Raw genomic sequence first — 26402 nt, 5'->3', positions numbered from 1 at the left:
CCTTTCCCCTTTGTGGGACTGTATTTGTTCTGCCCCAAACTATCTCCTCCTTGAAGGCTTCCCATTGCTCATTAGCTATTTTACCTGCCAATCTTTCTTTCCACTCCACCTTGGCTTGGCCCCACTTCATTCCCCAGAACTAGATATCGTTAGGATAACTGAAGGCTCCCATTATCACTATTCTATTGGTTTTGCATCTTTCTGAAATCTGCTTGCTATCTTCTATCTTCTTCCCACTATTTGGTGGTCTATAGTCTGCTATTGACCTCCACACTTTTCCTCGCTTAGTATCATAATAATAATAATAATAATAATCCTTGCATTTGATATAGCGCTTTTCACGTCGGGAGGAGGTCCCAAAGCGCTTCACAGAACACACTATAAAGTGAATTGACTGTATATTTGTGGGCGAACGCGGCAGCCAATTGCGCACAGCAATGTCCCACAAGCAGTCGGAGATTGAAAATGACCAATTTATTATTGTTTTGTTTTTTTTGGAGGGATTATTATTAGGCGTGTGGAGTAAGGAAACTTGCCCAAGGTTTCGCCCTCTGCCTGGAATTGAACTCAGGTCTCTCACTTGCAAAGCGAATGCTCTAACCACTGAGCTACAGGACTCCACGAGTCATCTGCAAACTTGAATATTGTACTCCGTATACCAAAGTCCAGGTTATTTATATAGATGAAAAACAGCAGTGACCCCTGGGGTACACCACTGTACACTTCCCTGCAGCCAGAAAAACAACCGTTCACCACCACTCTCTGCTTTCTGTCTCCCAGCCAGTTCTGTATCCAAGTGGAGTCCTGTAGCTCAGTGGTTAGAGCACTCGCTTTGCGAGTGAGAGACCTGAGTTCAATTACAGGCAGAGCGAAACCTTGGGCAAGTTTCCTTCCTCCACACAGAGCCTAATAATAATCCCTCCAAAAAAACAAAAACAATAATAAATTGGTCATTTTCAATCCATGACTGTTTGTGGGACATTGCTGTGCGCAATTGGCTGCCGCGTTTGTCCACAAATATACAGTCAATCCACTTTACAGTATATTCTGTGAAACACTTTGGGACGTCCTCCCGACGTGAAAAGCGCTATATCAAATGCAAGGATTATTATTATTATTTATTATGCTGCCACTGTCCCTCTAATACTGTGGGCTTCTATTTTGCTTAGAAGTGTCTTATGTGACATTTTATCAAAATGTCTTTTTGAAAATCCATATAAACTTCATCAACTGCTCTATCTTCATCCACCCTCTCTGTTACTTCATCATACAGCTCTATCAGCTTTATTAGACACGATTTATCTTTAACAAATCCGTGTTGACTGTGCTTTATTCATTCATATTTTGCTAAGTGAAAATTTATTTTGTCCCGGATTACAGTCTCTAGAGGTTTCCCCACTACTGACGTTAGGCTGACTGGCCTCTAGTTCCCGAGTTTATCCTTCTGCCCCTTTTTGTACAGAGGAGTAACGTTTGCAATTCTCCAGTCTCTGGCACCACCCCGGTGTCCAAGGAGGATTGAAAGTTTGTGGCCAGAGCCTCCGTTATTTCCACCCTTACTTCCCTCAGTAACTGAGGATGCATCCCATCCGGACCGGGTGACTTATCTACCTTGAGTACCGTTAACCTTTCTAGTACCTCCTCTCGGTTTACTCTTATCTTATCCAATTTCTCTACCCTCTCCTCCGATACTGTGGCATTGGCTGCATCCTCTTCTTTTGTGAAGACAGTTGCAAAGTACTCATTCAGTACGTCAGCCATACCCTGCTAATCTTTTCTCGTACAAATTGTTTGCCCCTTTTATTTCCTTTTTCAGTTCTCCTTTATTCTTTCTATATTCTATTTGAATATCTTCTGTGTTTTGGACCTGACATTTATCATAAGCCTCCTTTTTCTGTTTTATTTGAATCCCTATTTCCTTATTCATCCGGGGAAGTTTGAATGCCCTCTTTCCCTTTTCTGGGAATGTATTTGTTCTGTCACCAAACTATCTCCTCCTTGAAGGCTTCCCATTGCTCATTAGCTATTTTACCTGCCAATCTTTCTTTCCACTCCACCTTGGCTTGGCCCTACTTCATTCCCCAGAACTAGATATTGTAAGGACAATTGAAGTCCCCCATTATCACTATTCTATTGGTTTTGCATCTTTCTGAAATCTGCTTGCTATCTTCTATCTTCTTCCCACTATTTGGTGGTCTATAGTATACACCTAACAGAGTAACAGTTCCTTTTCTGCTCCTCAACTCTAACCACATAGATTCTTTTTTGGGGCCCTCTAGCACAAGGTATCATTCCAGGGCCATAACCAGGTCTTTAATCAATATTGCCAATCCACCTCCTTTTTTTTTTACTTCCCTATCCCTCCTGAATACATTGCAGCCAAGAATATTCAGCTCCCATTCCTGTCCTTGTGTGAACCAGGTCACCGTTATTGCCACTACATCATAACCCCATGTGGCAACTTTAGCTGCAGCTCACCAATCTTATTTGTCACATTCCGTGCATTTACGCACTTGCACCCCAAGATGGACTTAGTCTCTTCTGCATTTCTCCTCCATCTAAACGCTCCTTTTTCTAGACTGCTCCTTATTACATTGTTCTTTGTCTCCCTCATTCCTCTATGTAACTTGCTTGCCGTGCCTTCACCTCCCCTCTCAACTCTCTACCCCATCCTCACTCCCTCCCCTCACCCTGACCAGTCCCCCCCTGCTCGGGTCCCGACCCAACTGTCCAGCGCCTTGGGATGTCCTCCCGACGTGAAAGGCGCTCTATAAATGCAATCTTGTTGTTGTTGTCCTGTCTGATACTACATCCTGATTCCTTCCCCCCCATTGAAATTAATTTAAACCCTTCCCCACAGCACTAGTTAACCTCACTGCAAGGATATTGGTCACAGCCCTGTTCAGGTGTAACCCTATGCTGTATAATTCTATGATTCTATGGGGGTGGGGGGGTGGATACTGATGAATTTCATAATCGAGAGACCTGGGTTCGATTCCCGGCAGGGCGAAATCGCTGGGCAAGTTTCTTTATTCCACACCCCTAATAATAATCCCTCAAGGAAACAAAGAACAATAATAAATTGGTCACTTCAATCCACGATTGTTTGTGGGACACTGCTGCGCACAATTTGACATTTTGTCCACTAATATACAGTCAATTCACTTTACAGTATATTCTGTGAAGCGCTTTGAGACGTCTAGAAGATGTGAATAGCACTACATCAAATGCAAGGATTATTATTATTATTAATCACTGTGAGAATAAAAAAGAGGATCAAAAATGTGAAAGAGAAATAGAGAAGAAAAGATAGATGTTTCATTTGTATTATGCCTGTTTAAAAGCACATCTCAGCACCTCCCTTAAATTATTTTCATAATCCCTCCACCACTTGTTCTTTTGCTTTCAGTCATTGTCACCTTCCCTGATAGTAATAATAATCCTTGCATTTGATATGTAGGTGTGACGGATGGAGCTCTCAGTTGGGTTTCGAAACTATTAACGCATTTCTTGATGTGCTAATTCTCAAGTGATATAATCTTTTCTTCGAAGGAAGGAATCTGATAGATAGTTTGGGTTTAGATTCATACAGATGCACTCACGCATACATACACTTCCAAACATACACTCACATACTCAACCATACACTCACAGAGACACACACTCACATACACACACAGGCAGAAACACACACAAGACGATCACAGACACACACACTTAGACATTCACATACGCACACAGCAACTTAGACATACACAGACACTCACATGCACACACAGACACATGCACACACAGACACTCACATGCACACACATACACACATACATTCATAGACATACACTCACACTCTGATGTAACACACACAGACACACACACACACACATATACACTCAGACACATGCACACTCACACTCACCGACAAACACACTGTACAGACACACCCACACAGACACACACACAAAGACACTACTGATACGCACACTCCACTTTACAGTATAATCCTGGGAAGTGCTTTGAGACATCTCATTCTACCAAGCATTAAGGATTCTTTACGATTTCAATCTTGCACCTGTTTTAGCTTTTAAAATAAAGATAAAATCAGACTGCCCCTCGCTTCATGAGTCAAAATACAATCTCATTTCCTGTCAGCATCACATACTCATTCGATCTGATAAACTGCTCCTTAGCCGGGTGATCTCAAGCTGCTGCAATTCCTCTCCCTCTCAGCACCGCCAGAGATGCAGATTTGTTAAAATGATAGCTTCGGTTTGTCTCCTCTTACTTTGTGGTGAGTCACCGTCAACCTCACTTCAACTGTTCCCCGTTTAAGGGCAAATGTTTCAGTCATTATAACAATATTCCTGATCCCAGTATCAGAGAGAAGAGAGCAGCGATGCTCATCACAGTGTTAGAGACAGAGGAGAGCAGCGAGGCAAATGCCAGTGTTAGACACAGAGGAGAGCAGCGCGGCTGATCCCAGTATTAGAGACAGAGGAGAGCAGTGAGGCTGATCGCAATGCTATGATAATAATAATAATCCTTGCATTTGATATAGCGCTTTTCATGTCGGGAGGACGTCCCAAAGCGTTTCACAGAACACACTGTAAAGTGAATTGACTGTATATTTGTGGGCGAAGGCGGCAGCCAATTGCGCACAGCAATGTCCCACAAACAGTCGTAGATTGAAAATGACCAATTTATTATTGTTTTTGGTTTTGGAGGGATTATTATTAGGCTCTGTGTGGAGTAAGGAAACTTGTCCAAGGTTTCCCCTCCTGCCTGGAATTGAACTCAGGTCTCTCGCTTGCAAAGCGAGTGCTCTAACCACTGAGAACTGTTAGAGACAGAGGAGAGCAGTGAGGCTGATCACTGTTAGAGACTGATTCCAGTGTTAGAGATAGCGGAGAGCAGTGAAGCTGTTCAGTGTTATAGACAGAGCAGAGCAGTGAGGTTGATCGCAGTGTTAGAAACAGAGGAGAGCAGTGAGGCTGATCGCAGTGTTAGAAACAGGGGAGAGCGTTGAACTTGATCACAGTGTTAGACAGATAGGAGAGGAGCGAGGCTGATCAGTGTTATAGATAGAGGAGAGCAGTGAGGCTGATCACAGTGTTAAAGACAGAGGAGAGCATTGAAGCTGATCACAGTGTTAAAGACAGAGGAGAGCAGTGAAACTATTTATAAGAACATAAGAACATAAGAATTAGGAGCAGGAGTAGGCCATTTGGCCCCTCGAGCCTGTGCCCCACCATTCGATAAGATCATGGCTGATCTTCAGACCTAACTCTAATTACGTACCCTATCCCCATATCTCCTAATCCCTCTATTTTTTTAAAAATCTATCAGTCTCAGCCTTGAATATGTTCAAGGACTGAGCACCTACAGCCTTCTGGGGCAGTGAATTCCATAACTTCACTACCCTCTGAGTGAAGAAATGTTTCCTCAACTCTGTTCTAAAAAGCTGACCCACTGTTAGAGACAGAGGAGAGCAGTGAAGTGGATCACAGTGTTAGACCCAGAGAAGAGCAGTGAGGCTGAATCCAGTGTTAGAAACAGAGGAGAGAAGTGAGGCTGATCCCAGTTTTAGAGACAGGAGAGCAGTGAGGCTTATTGCTATGTTGGAAACTGAGGAGAGCAGTGAGGCTTATTCCAGTGTTAGAAACAGAGGAGAGCAGTGAGGCTGATCCCAGTGTTAGACACAGAGGAGAGCAGCGAGGCTGTTTGCAGTGTTAGAGACAGAGGAGAGCAGAGGTGGAATGAGAGAGTGTTGATGTGTTTCAAGAGGAAGCAATGGAGAGGAGAAAATAGAGTGTTGGGAGAGAGCGAGAATGGGGATGAAGAGACCCCTGGGAAGTATAGGCACCATCTCTCTCTCTCTCTCTGTCTCTCTCTCTTTCCCTCTCTATCATACTCTTTGTCTCTCTCACTCTCTGTCACTCTCTCTCTCTGTGTATCTCTCTATCAGTCCCTGACTGGTTGGGCTGAGTAGACACTTCCATTGACACAGATTGTGTGTAAAGACAGAATAAAGTTTCACTGGCGGGTTTAACACTGTGTGAATTAACTGTGTGAACGCTGGGATTCTGTCACAAACTGTTTGACGCTGGTATTTGAAGAGACGGGAGATCGTGCCACATGGATGTTCTTTTGGCATCTCTGTCTCTCTCTTTCTCTGTCACTTTCTTGGTCTCTCTCTCTCAATCTCTCAGTCTCTCTCTCTCTCTCACACACCCTCTTGTAAGTGACCTAAAGAGATGTCTCACCTAGTCTGAGGTTGGAATGTGTTTTGTACTGTTCAGTTAGAAATGGGAGGTGTGAAAATGTTTTAACTCTTAAGAGCCACACTTGGAGAGGAGAGAGAAAGTTAACAACTTTTGCTGATTGCTTTGACATATCGCAAAGATGAAAAAGAAAGTTTATTGTTTTCCAGTCAAGAGTACGTGATAAGATTAGCTGAAACTATGGTGTTAAAAATTAAAAAGGTCACAGTACAGTCACAGAGATAAAACAAGGCTCGTTCAATCTCTCGCCTCTGAGTCAGAAGGTTGTGGGTTCAAGCCCCCCCCACACACGTCAGGGACTTGGAATCACACAGTCTAAGCTGACAATCCAGCGGAGCACCAGTGGGAGAGAGAGAGAGAGACAGAGACAGTGCCGTATTGTTTGAGGCACCATGCTTCAGATGAGACGTTACTCCTCAGTCACTCCCCTTCTGTGCCCTGTTCAGGGTGGACGTTAAAAGATACCCCGCAGCGCTGTCGGGGGAGGAAAAAGAAAGGAGTTTCCCTCTCTCTCCCGGTTTCCTGGCTGACAATCCCCCAAATAAAATCGCTCGCTTAATTCATGGCTGTTTGCGGGGACTTCGAGATGCGCAAATTATAAATTGTCCACAACTGATTCGCTTTCAACGTTATAATAACAATAATAATCCTTGCATTTGATATAGCGCCTTATCACATTGTTGAGATGTCTCAACGTTCTGCACAGGCTTTACTGTAAAGTGGATTGGCTGTGTATTTTTGGGCGAAACATAGCAGCCAATTGCGCACAGCAGTCTGTATTGAAGCACTCACTTGTGACCAATTGAGTGACGAATTTTGGGGTGGGGGGATTATTATCCGTGGAAAGCGATCTGCCAATCGACTTAGGAAGCGAGTTCCTATTCACTTCAGGTAAACAGATTTGTGCAGAGTAAGGAAACTTGTCTAAGGTTTCGCTCTGCCCAGGAATCAAACCCAGCTCTTCTCACTTGCGAGGCGAGCAGGCTAACCAACAGCAACAACAAATCATATTTGTATAGTGCCTTTCACATCGGAAGGATATCCCAAGGCATTGGACAGTCAGGGATCCACACCCGAGCTGGTGGTTGGAATCAGGAGGGGTGGAGGGCAGAGAGGGTAGGGATAGGAGGCTGACTGAAGGCACGGTCAAAGATGAGGGTCTTAAGACGGATCTTGAAGGAGGCGCGGGAGAGAGTGAGGCAGAGAGACTGTGGGATGGGGTTCCAGCGGGTGGAGACGGAGAGGCTGAAGGCCCAACAACTAATGGTGGGGCAGGCAAGGTGGGAGACATGAAGCAGACCAGAGCCCGCTGAGCTGAGGGAGCAGACAGTTTGGAAGGGGGTTAGGACATCACAGAATTAGGGAGGAGCAAGGCCGTGGAGGGCCAGGGTCTTGAACTGTATCCTCTGAGTGATAGGGAGCCAGTGGAGTTGGGCGAGGATGGGGTTGATAGGGTCATGGAGCCTGGTGCGAGAGAGGACACGGGCTGCAGAGTTTTGGATGATCTACAATCTATGAAGGGAGGAGTTGGGGAGGCTGACAAGCAGGGAATTTGCATAGTCCAGCCTGGATGTGATGAACGCGTGGCTGACAAGGATCCGTATTGGCTCTGTGAGGTGTACAGTGCATCTACGAAGGGTGTCAGGGCCCAAGGTATGGAGATGTTGACGGAGCCAAGCAGGAGAGCCTCGGTCTTGTTGACATCCAACTGGAGAAAGTTAGCTCTCATCCAGGACTTGATGTGCAACAGGCAGTCTGTGAGAACAGCAGTGGTCCTGGAGTGAAGGGTGGAGGCAAAGGTAGAGTTGGGTGTCATCCACATACGTTTGAAAGTTGACCCCATGTCAACTGATGATGTCACCAAAGGGGAGCGTATAGATATTGAAGAAGAGGGGACCGAAGACAGAGCCCTGAGGGACGCTGCATTTGACGGCTGGAGTAGAAGCCGTTAGTGGAGACAAAGTGGAGATAGTGGGAGAAGCAGGATTTGAACCAGGTCCATGAAGGTTGAGCTGACAGGAGAGGCGATCAAGGAGAATAGAATGGTCGAGAGTGTTGAAGGCTGCAGAGAGGTCGAGGAGGACAAGGGGGCAGAGAGACCGCTGGTCACAGATGGACAGAATGTCATTAGTGACTTTGACCAGGGCTGTTTCTGTGCTGTGGGCAGCACAGAAACACGATTGGAGGGATTCATAGAGGGAATGACGGGAGAGGAAAGAGCAAAGCTGGAATGCAACAACTTGTTTTTTGAGGATGGGGGTGATGATAGCTATTTTTATGGAGGTGGGAACAATGCCAGTGGATAAAGAGACGTTGATGATATCAGTTAAAAGAAGGGCCAGAGGTGGAGCTGGGAGGTGAGAAAAGAGGGGGGGAATGAGTTCGATGGTGCAGGTGGTGGGCTTTATTTATGAGATAATGGAGGTGAGGGAAGAGGGCGTGTCAAAGGTGTGTAGGGAGGGGTGAGTAGGAGCCGAGGTGTGAGGGGGAGGTGTGGAGGGGGTACTGGAAGACGGGGGAGAGGTAGCCAAGTGAATCCCCTCAATTTTGGACTTGAGGAAATCCAACATCTCCTTGCAGTTATAAATGGAGGAGAGGATGGGTGACACACGGGAAAGTGGACGGAGCAGGTGGTTAGAGGTGGAGGCCAAGGACAACCCACAGCATCCCTCACCCAGGGTCGTGTCCCAGAGAGCTTGGCAGTGGTGGAGCGCAACACCAAGCCAGGGGGAGGGGGAAGGTGACAAAGGCACGGTCGAAGAGGAAGGGGCAAGGCAGAGGGAAAAGAGAAAGCATGTTCCAGAGTTTTGGCGCACAGAAGCTGAAAGCACTTCCGCCAATTAATAATAATAATAATCCTTGCATTTGATATAGCACTTTTCACGTCGGGAGGACGTCCCAAAGCGCTTCACAGAACACACTGTAAAGTGAATTGACTGTATATTTGTGGGCGAACGCGGCAGCCAATTGCGCACAGCAATGTCCCACAAACAGTCGTAGATTGAAAATGACCAATTTATTATTGTTTTTGGTTTTGGAGGGATTATTATTAGGCTCTGTGTGGAGTAAGGAAACTTGCCCAAGGTTTCACCCTCTGCCTGGAATTGAACTCAGGTCTCTCGCTTGCAAAGCGAGTGCTATAACCACTGAGCTACAGGTCTCCACTTGTAGAGCGGAGGGCACGAGCGACAAACAGGGACACATCCCTACCCTACCTTACAGGACTCCAACTATCAAGGGAAATCAAAGGGTGGTGGTGGTGGATGGGGAAATAGATAATATAATGGGCTCCGTAATCTTTCCTGTAATGTTCTTGTCCTGTCAGGCGTGCTCGGCACTCGCAGCTACAACATTGAGTCAGAAGCAAACAAGGTGTTTACAATGAACGGAGAGGAACGATTTGGCCAGAAGGTGATTCAGTTCAACGGCACATGGTAAGCTGTGCGATGGTTTCTCCTCCCGCTTTTCAATATCTTCCTCACTGTTTTCCCTTCAGAACAGACCCTCTCACTCCTCTGCAAATCCCTCCACGTCCAGTCACCTACCTACCTTTCTGAACTGGCTTCATGGTGACATGCCTGGCCATGGAATGTCAGAAGCCCACTCTCTCCGACAGTCTCTAGTCCGGTTTCCTGAGCCAGGCGGGTTATCGGCAGGAATTGGAAGGGCAGACCAGTCACTGGGGGCATGGAGTGATCCTACTCAGCTCCTGTGAACCCTGCAAACCGAAGCCCTAATGGCTAGGGTGGTCCTAGCTGGACAAGCAGCGGGAAAGCTTGCCAGATAGAGATATCGATGGAAAAGTTGTGCGGTTTTAGCTGGTTAGTCTCCAGCAGTTACCCCAAAGCACACTCTGGGGGTCCCCAAGCCTTGGCTCTCACCAACCTGTGCCTAATACTTTCTGGAATTAGGTAAGCAGGATGTGTTCCTCCAAGAAAGAGCGCAACAATTTATCTTGGGAATTCCCATATGTAGGCGGAATTCTCAGTTTGGTTTGGGTTTCTGCATGTGTCAGAAAACATAATCCATCCTCACACTCCCCTACAAATCCCTTCATGCCCTGGCACCTCCCTACCTCTCTGACTTGCTTTATCCCCACTCCACTACCTGCTGTCTCAACTTAGCTGGCTCCAGCCTCCTGCTTGTCCATTGTGCCCTCCACTCCACCATCAGTGGCTGTGCTTTCAGCCACTACACCTCAAAATGCTTTTGCCTTGTCCCCTTCTTCTCCTGTTTTAGATCATGACTGAAGACCTTCCTCTTTGATCATGATTACAGTCACCACACCTCTCCCTCCCCAGCTCGGCGCTAGGCTCCACCACTGTTAAGTGCTCTGAGATGCTGTCCAGCTTGAAGGCCACTACATAAATTCAATTTGTTGTTATAATAATACTTGCATTTGATATAGTGCCTTACCACGTTTTTGAGACGTCTCAAAGCGCTTCACAGAATATACTGTAAAGCATGTTTTGTGGGCGAAACACGGCAGTCAATTGCACACAGCAGTGTCCCACAAACAGTTCTGGATTGACTGACCAGATTATTATTTTGTATTAATAATCCTAATAATGAGATGTTGACATCATCAACCTCTCCCTGTCATCTGGCACTGTTCCTACGCCCCTCAAAACAGCCACTATCACCCCCACCTTGAAGAAACCTTCCCTTGACCCATCACAGCTATCCAGCTACCAGCCCATCTCCCACCCCCCTTTTCTGTCTAAGGTCCTTGAGAGAGCCGTCGCCTCTCAGCTTCGCTCTTTCCTCTCCTCCCATTCCCTCCATGAGCCCCTCCAATCGGGTTTCCACGCTGCTCATAGCACGGAACCTGCTCTGATCATGGTCACAAATGACATCCTGACCATGTGTGACCATGGCTCCCTCTGCCTCCTTGTCCTCTCCGCCACCTTTGATACTGTGGACCATTCAGTCCTCCTCCACCGCCTCTCCTCGCACCTCAACCTTCAAGGTTCTGTCCTTGACTGGTTTAGGTCCTACCTTTCACACTACCTCCACCTTGTCTCTGTAAACAGCTTCTCCAGCCCCCGCACCGTCTTGTGCAGTGTTCCTCAGGGCTCTGTTCTTAGTCCCTTCCTCTTCACCCTCTACATGCTCCTCCTTGGTGACCTCATCTGCAGACATGGGGTAAATTTCCACATGTATGTGGATGACACCCAACTCTACCTCTCTGCCTCCACCCTCAACTCCAGGACTACTGGCGTCCTGACCGACTGCCTGTCCGACATCAAGTCCTGGATGAGGGCCAACTTTCTTCAACTCAACGTCAGCAAGACCGAGGCCTTCCTGTTTGGCTCGCACCAGCGCCTCCACACCTTGGGCCCTGGCAGCATCAGCCTCCACGGCTGCACACTCCAAATCACTAAGCCAGTCAGGAACCTGGGTGTCTTGTTTGACCCTGAACTGTCCTTTCTTTCCCACATCCAAGCCATGACCAGCACGGCCTGCCACCACCTCCGCAACCGTGTCATCGGTCCATGCCGTCGGTCACCTCCCCTCCCTTCTCCTCCCCTGACCCCAGCTCAGGTCTGACATGCTGTACACTGTCCAGCGCCTTGGGACGTCCTCCCGATGTGAAAGGCACTATACAAATGTAATCTTGCTGTTGTTGTTAAGAAAAAAACAATAATAATTTGGTCACATCAATCCACTGTTTGTGGGACACTGCTGTTCGCAATTAGCTGCTGCGTTTCGCACACAAAAATGCAGTCAATTGACTTTACAGTATATTCTGTGAAGCGCTTTGAGACGTCTAGAAGACGTGAAAAGCACAATATCAAATTCAAGGATTATTATTATTATTCATCACATCAAGGCTCGATTATGGAAACTTCCTCTTCATCGGCCTTCCCAACTCTTCCCTTCACAAGCTGCAGATCATCCAAAACTCTGCAGCTCGTGTATTCTCACCTACCAGGCTCCATGACCCCATCACTCCCACCCTCGCCCGACTCCACTGGCTCCCCATCCCTCCGAGGATCGAATTCAAGATCCTCGTCCTCACTACCAAGGCCATCCATGGCCTTGCCCCCTCCTACCTCTCTGACCTGCTGACTCCCTACCAACCTGCCCTCCGTTCAGCGGACTCCAGCCAGCTCCATGTCTCAAACCCGACCCGCTCTACCATTGGTGGCCGGGCTTTCAGCCTCTCTGCTCCCACACTCTGGAACTCCATCCCACAGTCCCTTATCCTCACTTCCTCCCTTGCCTCCTTCAAGGCCGGTCCAAAGACCCTCCTCTTCAATCGTGCCTTCAGTCGCCCTCCCACCTCTCTGCCTTCCCTCACCACTACCCCACCCCTCCCCCATGCTCGGGTCCTGACACCTGACTGTTCAGTGCCTTGAGACATTCTCCCATTGTGAAAGGCGCACTATAGGCCTGTCTACTCCCTTCACCATTGTGTCCCCAATGAAATTGCATTGACATCCTTCGCTGTGTCCCCCTGTGCATCCATTTGCTTTTGACTCCCTTCCCCAGAAGTGTTATCACACTGACGGGTATTCAGTGCAGAGAACCTGTTTATGAGTACCACACTCTCAGGGGATTTCTGCACTGCCCGTCCCCTCTTCCTACCATGTTGGGTGTCACGCACTAACTCTCCCTCTCTGTGGCTGTGGGGTGACCACACTCTGAAACGTTCGATCCATGAACTGTTCAGCCTCCCGTATGCTACGTAGTGACACAAGCCTCTCCTCGAGCTCAGAAACCCTGACTCAAGCTCAAGCAGCCAGAGGCACTTCCTACACATGTGTCTGTCCTGGTTACACAAAACATCCTGGAGTTCCCACTTGGCACACATTATGTATGCATCTGGTCTCAGCTGCCCTGTCATATTCCCAGACATGTTTTATATTATTTTAATATAACTTTATTATATATTTTATAATTAGGCACCTCTTTCCCCCTCTGCACCGAATTCACACACTCACCAAATTCCTTAACGGAATTCTCACTCTGTTCCACCTCACTCATTTCGCTCCTCACACTGCTGGGCTCTGCTCAAGTCATTACGTCCCGGCTTGACTACACTAACTGCCTGCTCGCTGGACATGCCTCATGCTGCTGGGCTCTCTGCTCCAATCCTTTCTGTACTGTAGGATTGTATGATGCTATGAATTCAAGATCCTCAATCTCATCTACAAATCCCTTCATGTCCTGGCAACTTCCTATTTCTCTCATCTGCACAATCCAACCCCCACCTCCCACCCATCCCCACCACCTCTTTCCTCTGCCTCTAACACTGGGGTCAGCCTCACTGCTGTCCTCTGTCTCTAAAATTGTGATCCGTTACAGGAAGGGCGGAGCAGACAACACCAATTTTGCTTATTATTCACGATTTGTATTTTTAGTGAAGTAAAAGTTGACACCCAAATGTGTGAAGTTATGAGCAGGGAGTTTTATTTCTGTTCAACAACAACAATAAGATTACATTTGCATAGTGCCTCTCACGGCGGGAGGATATCCCGAGGCGCTGGACAGCATTTCAGACCCGAGCTGGGATCAGTGGGGGGGAGGGGAAGGGGGGTGGCTGATGGCTTGATTGAAGAGGAGAGTCTTGAGGCAGAACTTGAAGGAGGCTAAAAAGGAGGCGAGGCAGAGTGATCGGGGGATGGAATTCCAAAGGTTGGGGGCAGAGAGGCTGAAGGCTCTCCCGCCAATGGTGCGGCGGGCCGGTCGGGGGACGTGGAGCAGCCAGAGCCGGCTGAGCGGAGGGAACAGGCGGGTTGGTAGGGGCTTAGGAGGTGGCAGAGGTAGGGTGGGGCGAGGCCATGGAGGGTTTTGTAGGTGAGGACCAGGATCTTGAACTGGATACTCAGAAGGATAGGGAGCCAGTGGAGTCGGGCGAGAGTGGGGGAGATGGGGTCACAGAGTTTGGTGTGGGAGAGGACACGGGCTGCAGAGTTCTGGAGGATCTGCATCCTGTGGAGGGAGGAGTTGGGAAGGCCGACAAGCAGGGCATTTGCATAGTCGAGCCTGGAGGTGATGAAGGCATGAACAAGAGTTTCAGCGGCCTCAGAGGTGAGGTAGTGGCGGAGTCGGGCGATGTTACGGAGGTGAGGGAAGACAGAGCGGGTCATGGCTTGAATGTGGGGAAGAAAAGACAGTTGAGGGTCGAACAAGACTCCTAGGTTCCTGACTGGATTGGTGAGTTGAAGTGTGTAGCCATGGAGGTTGATGCTGCCAGAGCCTGAGGTGCAGAGGCTTTGGCGCAGTACAGAAGCGCAGTACAGAGAATCAGTTGGTGAGTACCACACTCACAGGATTTCTGCACTGCCCATCCCCTCTTCCTACCATGTTGGGTGTCACCCACTCACTCTCCTTCTCAACTTTCTGTGGCTGTGGGGTGACCACCTCCTGAAACATTCAATCCATGAACTGTTCAGCCTCCCGCATGCTATGTACTGACACAAGCCTCTCCTCAAGCTCAGAAACCTCAAGCAGCCAGTGGCACTTCCTAAACACGTGTCTATCCAGGCTACACAAAGCATCCTGGAGTTCCCACTTGGCACACATTGTGTATGCAACCGGTCTCAGCTGCCCTGTCATATTCCCAGACATGTTTTATATTATTTTAATATAACTTTATTATATATTTTATAATTAGGCACCTCTTTCCCCCTCTGCACCAAATTCCCACTCTCACCAAATTTCTTAACGGAATTCTCACTCTGTTCCACCTCACTCATTTCGCTCCTCACACTGCTGGGCTCTGCTCAAGTCATTACGTCCCGGCTTGACTACACTAACTGCCTGCTCGCTGGACATGCCTCATGCTGCTGGGCTCTCTGCTCCAATCCTTTCTGTACTGTAGGATTGTACGATGCTATGAATTCAAGATCCTCAATCTTGTCTACAAATCACTTCATGTCCTGGCAACTCCCTATTTCTCTCATCTGCACAATCCAACCCCCACCTCCCACCCACCTCACCACCTCTCTCCTCTTCCTCTAATACTGCTGTCAGCCTCACTGCTGTCCTCTGACTCTAAATCTGTGATTCGTTACAGGAAGGGTGGAGCAGACAACACCAATTTTGCTGATTATTCATGCTTTGTATTTTTAGTAAAAGTTCTGAGCCGGGAGTTTTATTTCTGTTCACATTGTTTCCTCAAATTCTTTCCATATTTACTATCTTAAATGAGCCTGTGTCAGCCCGGCTCAGTCGCTGTGTGCCAGCCCGGCTCAGTCGCTGTGTGCCAGCCCAGCTCAGTCGCTGTGTGTCAGCCCAGCTCAGTCGGTGTGCCAGCCCGGCTCAGTCGCTGTGTGCCAGCCCGGCTCAGTCGCTGTGTGCCAGCCCGGCTCAGTGGCTGTGTGCCAGCCCGGCTCAGTCTCTGTGTGCCAGCCCGGCTCAGTCGCTGTGTGCCAGCCCGGCTCAGTCGCTGTGTGCCAGCCCGGCTCAGTCGCTGTGTGCCAGCCCGGCTCAGTCGCTGTGTGCCAGCCCGGCTCAGTCGCTGTGTGCCAGCCCGGCTCAGTCGCTGTGTGCCAGCCCGGCTCAATCGCTGTGTGCCAGCCCGGCTCAGTCGCTGTGTGCCAGCCCGGCTCAGTCGCTGTGTGCCAGCCCGGCTCAGTCGCTGTGTGCCAGCCCGGCTCAGTCGCTGTGTGTCAGCCCGGCTCAGTCGCTGGTTTTCTCGCCTCTGATTTAGGTTTGGGGTTTGAGCGACCCCACACGTTGGAGACTTGAAATCACATAGTCTAAGTTGACACTCCAATGCAGTGCTAGCGGGAGTGAGAGAGAGAGAGACACATGTTGGAGGCACCATCCTTCGAATGAGTTAAACCTCGCTTATTCCCTCTCTGTGCTCAGTCACTATATTTTACAGTCTGTTCTGTGAAATGCTTTGAGACGTCCCGAAGATGTCATAAGGCTGTGTGTCAAAGGCAAGGATTATTATTGTTGTTATTAGTATAGTATAGTATAGTATAGTATAGTATAGTATAGTATAGTATACATCACCTCGCTCTGTGCTCGCTCTTCTCTGTTCCCCTCTCGCAGGCTCTTAGTCAGCTCACCGGTGCTGGAAAGTTCTGGAAACAATGGGAAAATGTACAAATGTCATGTAGATAAGGATTCGTGTGACGAGATCGACATTGGAACAGATACAGGTTTGGGTTACTATTGATCTCTCTCTCTCTCTCGTGCTATTTTGTTCTTTTGTTTTCTGTCTCTTCCTCTTCCAATTATCGTGTCTGTCTCTTTTCTCTTTCTCTCTCACTCATTCTCTCTCGCTCTCTCCTCCTACTATTATTCTGTCTGTCTCTGCGATAGAGCGATTGAGAGAGAGAGGGAGAGAGAGAGAGGCTGAGAGAAAGAGAATGTGCATCTGATGCAGCCGGAGAGAGCGAGAGAGGGAGACTGGGAGAGAGAGAGAGGCTGAGCAGCTGAGAGGGAGGGATGGACGGACAGACGGAAGACTGAGACTGAAAAAAAGACTGAGACAGAGAGTTGAAAACCTGTGTTGATAATTCCTATTTGTTTAACAGGAAAATCTGAATCCAGTTTGTCATTGTTAACGTTGGAGGCATTTGATTCAAGGTTTGTGGTGAGTGAACCCCCAAAATTCGGGTAGTGTCTATACTGGTGCTCACTCCCCCCTCACTGGAGATTCTGATTTCATTTAAAATTAATTTATTTTGGTCAGAAGAGTATCTGACATGTGCAGAAACCCATCACCATGATTACGAGTCTCCAAAACAAACTGAGAATTCCATGCTTCCCACCTACTCATGGAAATTCCAGAGATGTTTATCGGAATGGAATGTGCTCTCTCTCTGGTGGGACACATCCTGCTTACCTAATTCCAGACAGTATTGGGCATAGGTTGGCAAGAGCCAAGGCTTGGGGACCCCAGAGTGTACGTTAGGGTAACTGCTGGAGTCTAACCAGCTAAGCCCACACAGCTTGCCATTGATATGACTATCTGGCAAGCTTTCCCGCTGCTTGTCCAGCTAGGGGCACCCTTCCCATTAGGGCTTTGGCTGCAGGGTTAACAAGAGCTGAGGGGGAGGATTCCCTGCCCCCAGTGACTGGTCGGCCCATCCAGGTCCTGCTGATGGGCCAGGCCGGGCTGTGCTGTCATCAGCAGTGAGTGCCCTGGAATACTGCGGACCCACCTGGCTCACAAACCAGCCTGGAGACATGTCACTTTGAAGTCAGTTCAGCTACGAGGAGACCCCACTTACCTCCACCGCCCACTCACCCCCTCACCCCACTTGGTGTCATGAAAATCAAAATATAAACACACTCATATTTTCCTTGTTCAAATATTTCCGCAGGTCTGTGGGTCTACGATGGCTGAATCCTGTGTGTCTAATACGCAGCTGACTGGTGCTTGCTACTCCTTCAATGATACATTTCAAATAACTAACGCTATGAGACCTGGCTATGAAGGTAGGTGCTGTTTTAGCAATGTAACTACAACAACAAATTACATTTGGCCTTTCATATTGGGAGGATGTTCCAAAGCGATGGACAATCAGAGATTTGGACTCGAGCTGGGAGTTGGGATCAGAAGACGTGGAGGGTAGGGAGGGTGGGGATAGGAGGGTGACCCAAGCTACGGTCGAAGAAGAGGGTCTTGAGCCAATATGTGAAGGAGGCGAGGGAGGGAGGGAAGTGAAGGGACTATGTGATCGAGTTCCAAATGATGGGGGCAGAGAGACTGAAGGCCCAACCACCGATGGTGGGGTAGGAAGGGCGGAGGATGTGAAGCAGACCAGAGCCCACTGAGGGGAGGGAGCAGACAGGTCGATATGACGTTAGCAGGTCACAGAGGTAGGAAGGAGCAAGACCATGAAGGGCTTTGAAGGCGAAGGAACACAGAAATTGCTCGATGAAAAAAGACCATGGTCCATTTAGGAACATAGGAATGTGACGTCCTGTAGCTCAGTCCTGTAACTTGCCTCACAAGCAAGAGGACCTGGGTTTGATTCCCGGGCAGGGCAAATCCTTACTCCACACGCACGCCTCTGTTTACCCAGCAGTAAGTAGGAAACCAATTGTTAGTTGATTGCTTTTCTGGGGGTAATAATCCCTTCGATATAAAAAAAATGTGATCACTCAATCCACAACTGCTTGTGAGACACTTCTGTGCGCAATTGGCTGCTGCGCTTCGTTCCCAAATGTACAGTGAATTCACTTTGCAGCATATTCTGTGAAGAGCTTTGAGACGTCTCGGCGAGGTGATAAGGCGCTGTGTCGTGGGAGGATTATTATTATGCTGATGATTATTATTGCCTTTGTGTTCCCCCGTCAGAGTGTCTCTTTGTCAGCACTGACATCGTGATCCTGTTTGACGGCTCCAACAGTCTGAGCAAGAGAGACTTTTTCAATAACAAGAAATTTGTTGAACATATAATGAACGAATCAAACAGCGAGTTTGTGCAGGTCTGTGACTGGAATCTCATTCTTTCTTTCTATTTCTCTCTCTCTCTTTCACCCTCTTTCTTTTTTTCCCTCTCTTTCCCTCCCTCCTTCCTTCCTTTCTTTTTTGCTTTCTTGCTTTCTTTCTCTCACTCTCTCTCTGTCTGTCTTTCTTTCCTCTATCTCTGTGACCTGCTTATGTCACCATTGGTGGGTGGCCTTCAGGTTCTCAGCCCCCACCCTCTGAAACTCCATCCCACAGTTCCTTTGCCTCAGCCTCTCCCTTACCTCCTTCAAGGCATGTCTCAAGACCCTCCTCTTCAACTGCACCTTTGGTCACCTTCCCCCCCCCTTCCCCTGGCTCGGTCCCAGGATCCGAAACTGTAAAGTGCTCTGAGATGCCGTCCGGCGTGGAGGGCGCTATATAAATCCAAATTGTTGTTGTTGTTCCCCTACTCTCCACACCCTCCTGATTCCAATCCTCAGCACAGGTCCAAATGCCAGACTGTCCAGCACCTTGGGATGTCCTCCCGATGTGAAAGGCACTGTGTAAATGTCATTTATTCTTGTAATGTGAGGATTATATTTTTTCTCCTGTCAGAGGTACCGGCACTGCGAAAGTTAACCACAGTGGACACAGAAGAAAGGTCGTGCTTGTTGACCATAACATTCACACAAGGCACCCAGAGGACTGTGTGAAAGAGATAGTGGAGAGACTTAGTTATGGAAGCTTAAGGAGAAAGATAAAGAGGTCCTTGGCCAAAAGCCGACATTGATAGCTTGGCACCTCTTAGGAATGAGATCATGATGTTCTCAGGGTTCTGTAGAAAACAAGGATGTTTGGGGGATATAAGGAATTGTTGGGATGTAGGAGCTGAAGAAGCTGAGAGGGAGCTGAGGGGAGTAGAACAGTCCAAGAATGCAGGAGCTGTTGAGAGAATGTGGGAGATAAAGGGAGAATGTGGGAGCAGAGAGAGAGCGATCTGAGGGGAGCAGGACAGTCAGAGGATCCTGATACTATCCTTATAGCTGTGTAATAAACCTTGATTCTAACACTCTACATTTCGAGTACATCTGTTGTTGAACAGTGAATGCTTTGCCCCCTCCCTTGCCTCCTTCAAGACCCATCTCAAAACCCCCTCGTTGACCATGCCTTTGGTCACCCTGCTTCCCCTTCTGCCCTCCAGCATCTTCAATGCTGATCCCCAGCTCGGATCCTGATTGTCCAGTACCTTGTAATTTTGTTGTTTCTGGTGTCCTGTAACTCAATGGTTAGAGTGCTCACCTCGCAAGCAAGTGAGAGGACCTGGGTTCGATTCCCAGTGGGGCGAAACTTTAGGGAAGTTTCCTTAATCCACACACACGCCTCTGTTTACCAAGCAGTAAGTAGGATCCCGGTTGTTAGTTTATTGGTGGATCGCTTTCTGGGGATAATAATCCCTTAAAAAAAAATCCTAATTTGGTCACTCAATCCATGACTGTTTGTGGGACGCTGCTGTGTGCAATTGGCTGACTCATTTTGCCCACAAAATGTACAGTCAAATCACTTTACCGTATATTCTATGAAGCGCTTTGAGACGTCTCGCAGACGTGATAAGGTGCTGTATAAATGCAATGATTATTGTTCTTCCTGCTAACCTCTACGCTATGTTCAGTTTGCAGTTGTCCAGTTCTCTGCTGAAGTTAAGTTGGAGATTGACTTCACCACTTACCACGAAAACAAGGCCAACCTGTCTCCACTAATGGACGCCATCAATCACATGGAACAAGTAACCGACACAGCCAAAGCCATCAAGTTTGTCGTGTAGGTGTACAACTCGTGCTCACACAGCACCGCTCACACCAAACACTCTCAGCTTCAACCAATTACAACCAAAACACACAGTCACTACACTTGACTGAAAGATTATTATTATTTTTATAGAAGCGAAGTCTTTGCAGAGAAAACAGGAGCCAGGGAAGGAGCTAAAAAGCTTCTCATTGTGATCACAGACGGGGACTCCACAGATTTTGGGCTTCAAGAAGCCATCGAGTTGGCCAAGAGGAAAAACATAGTTCGCTGGGTGATTGCGGTAATGTTTCTATTCACAATTAAAGCATAAAAACAGCTCAGAAGCCCATCAACGTGATTAAAGAAATCCAAAACTAAACTTCGTGTCCCTCATGCCCTCTGTTCCAACATCAGTGGCCATGCTTTTAGCCACTCTGCCCCAAAATCCAGATCAATCTTTATCCCTCCGCCATGTCCCTTCAACAATAACAACAACAAGATTGCATTTATAGAGCGCCTTTCACGTTCGGAGGACGTCCCAAAGCGCTGGACAGTTGGGTCGGGACCCGAGCAGGGGGGAAATGGTCAGGGTGAGGGGAGGGAAGGGAGGCAGCAAGGAGGGGGTAGAGAGTCGAGAGGGGAGCTGCAGGCACGGTTGAAGAGGAAGGTCTTGAGACCAGCCTTGAAAGAGGAAAGGGAGGAGGCGGCGAAGGCACTGGGGGATAGAGTTCCAGAGCCTAGGGGCTGAGAGGCTGAAGGCCCGGCCACCGATGGTAGGGCGGTTGGGGCGGGGGATGTAGAGCAGACCGGAGCCAGAGGAACAGAGGGTACGGGCAGGTAGGTAGGGGGATAGTAGGTCGGAGAGGTAGGAGGGAGCGAGGCCGTGAATGGCCTTGTAGGTGAGGGTGAGGATCTTGAATTCGATCCTCTGGGGATGGGGAGCCAGTGGAGGCGAGCGAGGGTGGGAGTGATGTGGTCGCGAAGCCTGGTGCGGGACAGTACACGAGCTGCAGAGTTCTGAATGACCTGCAGGTTGTGGAGGGAGGTGCCGGGAAGGCCAATGGGAAGAGTGTTCCCGGAGTCCAGCCTTGAGGTGATAAAGGCGTGGACCAGAGTTTCAGCAGCGTTTCCTTGCCATCTTTAGGTCACACCTGAAGACCTTCCTCTTTGACCGTGCCAATGGTTACCTCCCCCTTCTGGCTCGGTGGCATACTCTGTCAATGTCAAGTGCTCTGGGACACAACCGTACTGTGGAATTAGACTCCAGCAGTTACCCCAATCCTTGGCTCTTGCCAACCTGTGTCTAATACTCTCTGGAATTAGGTAAGCAGCGTGCATCACTCCAGGGAGAGAGAGAGAGCATTCCATTCCAACAATCTATCTCTGGGATTTATTTCCATGTGCAAATGGGATGCATAGAATTCTCAGTTGGGTTTGGAGACTCTTAAGCACAGTGAAGGGTTTCCACGTGTCAGACGCCCACCCAGCTGATGAAAAAAAATTGTTTTATAAATGTAAGGGGTGAGGTGTTCTGTGACATCTCTCTGGGGTGAAAGGTGCTGTGCAATGTTAATTAGGTGTATCATTATTTTTACAAACAGGTTGGGAACAATTTTCAAGAAAGGGGAAAAAAGGAGTTGAATGACATTGCCTCTTACCCAGAAAACCTCTATAATATCGCTGATTATACTCAGCTGAACAACGTGCTGAAATCGTTAAAGGAGAAGATGTATTTAATTGAAGGTCAGTTTAAAAACATTTTAATAATTCATAACTCCATATCCTCAGCCAAACCAAACTCTGTGCCCATTACACCAGCCCTCGCCAGGCTTCACTGGCTCCCTATCACACACTAAACTGTGCGCCCATTTCACCAGTCCCTCCAGGATCCACTGGCTTCCTAATACATAACGGATCTATCTCAAGATCCTCACACTCGCCAACAAATCCCTTCACAACCTGGCACCTCCCTGCCTCTCTGACCTGCTTACTTATCTTTCAGTAGGAACCCAGTTGTCGGTCGGTTGGTCGGTCAATCAATCAATCAATCAATCTGATTGTTAACCCCAGGGAAGCCATCTGCCAATCGACTAACAACTGGGTTCCTACCAGCTACTTGGTAAACAGAGGTGTGTGGAATAAGATAACTTGCCCAACCTTTCATCCACGCTGGGAATCGAACCACGCTGCCTCACTTGTGAGATGAGTGCTCTAACCACTGCACTGCAGGACTCTACAGGACTTCTTGTTGTTCTATGTCTCAGAAGCAAATTCTGTCGGATTTACCCCCATAGGGACCCAGGAATCTGACTCCGCCTCCTTCAAAATGGAAATGTCACAGGGAGGATTCAGTGCCCTAATATCAAAGGTACATGGAATAAACAATGGAACAGAAATTGGATTCAGATATGAGAGGGAGATGGGTAGAGACTTGGGGAAGTCAGGTGATGGATTGAAGTGTGAGAGGGATATGGATAGACTGGGGAGTGTGGGTGTGATGTGATGTTGGAGAGGGAGATGGATAGAGACTTCGGGAGTCAGGGATGGATTGAGATGTGAGAGGGAGATGGATAGAGTTGGAGAGTCAGGGGATGGATTGAGGGGTGAGAGGAGATATAGGCTGAGATCCTGACATGTGTTTCTCAGGACGCCATGGTTTTTGGGACCGTGGGAGCCTACGATTGGTCAGGAGGTCTGATGGAGTACGTCGATGGGAAGCAAGTCTTTATAAACGTCTCGCAAGCTGAGAATGACATGAAGGACTCTTATCTAGGTAATAAGAATAAGGAATTATTACGAAAATAATTATTTTATTATCATTTAATAATTATTAATAACATGTTGTTATCGGCGGCGCCATCCTTCGGATGAGACATTAAACCTCATTCCCTCCAAAGATCTTCCACGGCACTATCGGGAGGGAAAAGCGAATGGAGTTTCTCTCTGTGTGACACTCTCCCGGTCTCCTGGTTGACAATCCCCCAAATAAAATGGCTCGCTCTCCTCACGGCTGTTTGCAGGGACGTCGCTGTGCACAAACTGGCTGCCGCTTTTCACCCACAAAACATCATACTTCACAGTATATCCTGTCCGGTGCTTTGAGATGTCTTGGAGATGTTATAATAATAATAACAATAATAATAACAAAAATCCTTGCATTTGATATAACACCTTATCACATCTCAAAGTGCATCACAGAATTTTCTGTGATGTGCAGTGACTGTATATTTTGTGGGCAAAACTAGGCAGCCAATTGCACCAGCAGCATCCCACAAACAATCATGGATTCAGTGAACAAATTATTTTTAAAATTTATTATGACGGATTTATTATCCCTGGAAAAGCAATCAGTCAATCGACTAACAATCAGGTTACTTCTTACTGCAAGGTAAACGTGCGTTTTCCCCTGCCTGGGAATCGAACCCGGGTCCTTTTGCTTGCGAGGCGAGTGTTCTAACCAATATGCTACATGACTCCATAGCAAGAATTATTATTATTATTGATAAACCACTCAGCTCCGGCGTGTGCTGAAGATTGCAGACTGACTGACGCTGCTCTCTCTGCTCCTGGCTTGCAGGGTACTCAGTGGCAGGAGCGAACGTGAGCGACACGTCTCTCTACATTGTGGGAGCTCCTCGCTATCTGCACAAGGGCAAAGTGGTGATATTCTCAAAGAACTTGTCAACTGGCTCTTGGGCCCCAATCCAGCATATCAACGGACAGCAGGTATAGCACAACAGGAACCCCCCCTCTTCTATTCCTGTCTGTTCCTTTCCACACTTTACTGTGTCTCTAACTCTGACCCGGGAGTGACAAACGTGTTCATTTCACATTCCATTATTCGTCTCAGAGAACTTGCCTGGGACAGATAATGTAGAGGAAGCTTTACTGTGTCTCTAACCCTAATCTGGGAGTGCGGATGGATAGTGTAGAGGGAGCTTTACTGTGTCTCTAACCCTGACCTAGGAGTGTGGATGGACAATGTAGAGGGAGCTTTACACAGCTGTAGCTGTTCACACTGACTTGCATTGCAGATCGGAGCATACTTTGGATGTGAGCTGTGCAGTGTGGATTTGACTCAAGATGGAGGCACAGACTTGTTGCTGATTGGAGCACCTCTGTATCACGACTATGGGGTTGGGGGAATGGTCAGAGTCTGTGTTCTCAGGAACTTGGTATGTTTCAACGTGTGTTTGTGCTCAAAGAAGAATATTATCTCAACCCTTCCTGTTCATTCCCACCATAAACACTGCCAACCCCTGCCTGTTCATTCCCACCATACACACTGCCAACCCCTGCCTGTTCACTCCCACCATACACACTGCCAACCCCTGCCTGTTCACTCCCACCTGCCTATTCTCTTCAGGGCACTGCGGATGTCAGCACAGGCTCATTGGCAGGACCTGGAAGGGCAGGCCAGTCACTGGGGGAAGGGAATCCCCCACTGAGCTCCTGTTAACCCTGCAGCCAAAATCCTAACGGGGAGGGTGGTGCCGCTGGACAAGCAGCGGGAAAGCTTGCCAGACAGCGTTTTCAGTGGCAAGCTATGTGGTTTTAGCTGGTTAGATTCCAGCAGTTACCCCAACATACACTCTGGGGTCCCCAAGCCTTGGCTCTCACCAACCTGCGCCTAATACTCTTTGGAATTAGGTAAGCAGGAAGTGTCCCTCCAGAGAGAGAGAGAGAGTGCGCATTCCATTCCGACAATCTACATCTGGGAATTACCAGGTTTAGGTGGAATGTATGGAAATCTCAGCTTGGATTGGAGACTCTTAAGCCTGGTGAAGGGTTTCCACGTATGTCAGACACCCAGCCGATGGGAAAAAAAAATGTTTTCTAAATAAATGTAAATGGTGAAGTGTTGTGAGACGTCTCTGGAAGTGAAAGGCCCTGCGTTGATTCTTCCTAGGAGAATTTGACCTGCACAGACACGCTGTACGGGAAAGCAGGGAATGTCTTCGGGAGGTTCGGAAGTGCGATATCTGAGTTGAGGGACGTGAATGGGGACGGGATCAACGACGTGGCCATCGGGGCTCCCCTGGAGGACGAGCACGCTGGCTGTCTTTACATCTTCAACGGGGAGCGGCACCGCATCAATCCTGTCTATAGTCAGGTCAGTGATCCCAGTACCTCACCAGGGGGCGCTAGTGTAGCCATAACTAGTCCTGCAGTGCAGTGGTTAGTGATCTAGTTGAAGAGGAGGGTCTTGAGATGGGCCTTGAAGGAGGCAAGGGAGGGGGCGAGGCGAAGGGACTGTGAGATGACGTTCCAATGGGTGGGGGCAGAGAGGCTGAAGGCCCGACCACCGATAGTGGGACAGGCTGGGCGGGAGAACATGGAGCAGGCCGGAGTCCACGGGCTGATGCTGTCCCGCTGATCGCTCGCTCCCGGTCTTTGCGTGTGCAGTTTGGCTGCCGCCTCGACCGAACCGCTCTCCCCGAAAATGCTTCTCCTCCTACCCCCCTCTATCCGCTACTCCCACTCGTCCTTCTCTCCCACCGCCCTCCACGCCTTCTCTCTCTCCTGGACCCCATCATTACCTCCCTCTGCCCCAGACTGGGCAGCCTCCTCCGGGCCCATCGTGGCTCCTGCGTTGGTTGTACCAGAGCAGCCATCCCAACTGTTCCATTGTTCACTGTCTCCACAGCATCCGCCTCTGCAACAACTCTTCCCCCTCCCTCAGCCATACCCTCTCCAACACTGCCTGCTCCTCAAACTCCACGGTCATTTCTCCCCCATGACACCAAATCCTCTTCATTCCACGCTCTCCTCCATCCTCACCCATCAGCCAACCCATCCGCATTTCCCTACAAAATGTCTGCTCCATCTGCAGTAAAGCCCTCACTATCCATGACCTCATCCTGGATGAGCACATGGATATTCTTGGGCTTACGGAAACCTGGCGACGGGAACACGCTCCCATCTTCATTAACCCTACTCTTATCGGTGTGTAGATTACCAGCCTGCCAAAAATG

At 48.5% G+C, this 26402-nt stretch overlaps 1 protein-coding gene across 1 annotated transcript in view; it reads right to left on the bottom strand.

Moving 5' to 3' along the window:
- Positions 1-26402, bottom strand: part of LOC103191585 (integrin alpha-X-like) — a gene marked incomplete in the record, with an annotated part of 145644 nt that overhangs the window by 76239 nt on the left and 43003 nt on the right.

This window comes from Callorhinchus milii, unplaced genomic scaffold (genome assembly GCF_018977255.1).
Source record: "Callorhinchus milii isolate IMCB2004 unplaced genomic scaffold, IMCB_Cmil_1.0 Scaffold2, whole genome shotgun sequence".
Classification (NCBI taxonomy): domain Eukaryota; kingdom Metazoa; phylum Chordata; class Chondrichthyes; order Chimaeriformes; family Callorhinchidae; genus Callorhinchus; species Callorhinchus milii.
The sequence above is the reverse complement of the archived record's forward strand: the minus strand, read 5'-3'. Positions and strand labels throughout refer to the sequence as shown.